The 2,147-nt window shown below is 39.3% G+C and overlaps 1 protein-coding gene across 11 annotated transcripts in view; it reads left to right on the top strand.

Moving 5' to 3' along the window:
- The window catches only part of RBFOX1 (RNA binding fox-1 homolog 1), a 2,042,166-nt gene that overhangs the window by 816,333 nt on the left and 1,223,686 nt on the right, over positions 1-2,147 (top strand). The gene's annotated exons all lie outside the window — the stretch shown is intronic.

Genomic DNA, 2,147 nt, shown 5'->3' with positions numbered 1-2,147 from the left:
CCATGAAGATGTCAGAGAGAAATAGCTTCACTGAAGGTGTGAACCTTGCAGGTTTTGATCTTGAATTTATAGCACTGGAAGGAGGGAAGTACTCAGAGTAAAGGGACTCAGCATGGAGTGGGGACTTTGTTTTTATGGCAGTGCTGAGTAAGGAATAGCAGTGCTGGTGATAATAGTAGTAGCAGTATTCATAAGAGTAGCAGTCGAATTCCTTGAGTGTTCAGTGAATCCCATAATAATATTGATGTTTTATATGCATTCCTCATGAAGGATCATGAAGGTTAGAATAATTAAAAACAAAAACAAAAACCAAACCTGCCCACATATCACTGCATCTCTGTGAAGTGACCTGGGTTGGAACCCAGGCAGTTTGACCTAAGCTACCTTACCTCCTACCTGACTTAAATGTAACTTGGAAGGACGTTAGACCATAATGAGCATACAGGGACCGAAAAAGGGTAAGCATTTATTATCAGGCAAAACAAGGACGTATTTTCTATGCACAGTAAGTTATTAACTGCTTCTGAGTAGAGAAAGAATATTATCTCCGTATGCTGAGAAGAAAAGTTCTGCATTAAAGGTATCACCTCTAAGTTTAAATTTTGAGAGAAGCTATCTTCATCTAAATTCACAAGTATTGACTAGTTCTTGGGAACAGTCCCAGATTGTGCACAGACCAGCATGCCCAACCCTGGAGACAGATGGACATGGTGTAATCTAGAAGTGAAACATCTAGGGGGGCATTTTAACAAGGTGATTTTTGTCTCCTCTTTTTTGAACACTGGATTTGACATCTGGTTATGATTTCAGGGCCTTCTTAGTCCTTGGACTATGACCTTTTCTCTTAAGGAATATTTGAGCAATCCATCTGATTTCTGTCAACCTGGAAGACTTGCAGTACCACGGAGAGCGAGCTTTGCCTAATAACAAGGCTACTTATTTAATGACCATTTCCTCTGTGCTGGATACATCATTAAGCATTTTGCATGCATTGTCTCATTCAGTCCACTCTTACAACCTACATGTTAGGTAAGCACGGGTACGCTCAGTTGAAAGAATCAACATTTCAAAAAATTGAGTGGTTTTGTGTAGATTGTCACACTGTTGCAAAGTGACTAAGCCAGGGTTTGATCCAACATCTAGCGGACACTACTATTATTTTCTATTATGCAATTTTCTGTTTATTCTGGTTTATCCCATTTCTCCTCAAGCAGGCTCTGCAGTTGTAATGGAAACATCAACAACCAGATGTCCATTTTCTTGGTTTAGTTACACTGGGTGAACTAATAGTATTTACAGGTATCAAGCAGCATCAAAAACAGGAAGAAAATGAATATTCCCTTAAAAGTTGGGTGATTTTAACTCCAGGAAGGATGACTAACTCCATGCATAGTTATTTCACTAGTTCATCCATATCTCTCTGTGTGTCATGAGCCTAGGAGTGACAGAGATTCAGTGACACATTGTAGAGGGATCTACAATGAATACATACACACAGGTGCATACTTTTTCTTTCTTTCTTTACAATCCTCTAATTAGTAGTTGCATATCTCTGGTAAGTCCTCTGTGGTTTGACAGTGAGTGGCAGAGATATGGCCAAATTATATGCAATGGCATTTTTAATTTATTGCCTACTCCTGTCTTGTCTAATGCAAAACCAACTTTGTTCCTGAAGCTGTTCTCATTTTGAGGGAAAGAGAAAGGAAAGGTTTTCCAAGTGCATGGCTACGAAGCAGAAAAGCAATTCTTTATGTTGATTCGAGTGGAGTATTAGAATGGACAGAGGGAAGCAGCTTCTCCTATGCTTGTTTTTACTGTTATTCCATAAAGAGCATTAGCTATTAATTAGACTCGCACAACATCTAGGCCATTGGTGCTCAGATGGTGGATGATAATCATTTCACCCCATTATTCATATTATCTACTTAGCAGCTAGAAAATATAATTTCTCTTGCAATTTTATCCCTTTTCATTCTTTGGCTTCACTAATGGCACGGAAATTAACTAGTTCGCTCAATCTCTTTGCCTAAGCCATCAGGACTGCCTAGGGGTAGTTCAGAAATCAATTTTCAACCAGTTCACACCTGTACCTAAAGCAAACACCAATGATGCTTGCTGGTACGCTGCCAACATTTGGAAGAGTCACC

This window comes from Lontra canadensis, unplaced genomic scaffold (genome assembly GCF_010015895.1).
Source record: "Lontra canadensis isolate GAN:19392208 unplaced genomic scaffold, GSC_riverotter_1.0 scaffold143, whole genome shotgun sequence".
In the NCBI taxonomy this organism is placed as follows: Eukaryota; Metazoa; Chordata; class Mammalia; order Carnivora; family Mustelidae; genus Lontra; species Lontra canadensis.
Note: the sequence above shows the minus strand (reverse complement) of the source record. Positions and strands in the feature narration are given on the sequence as shown.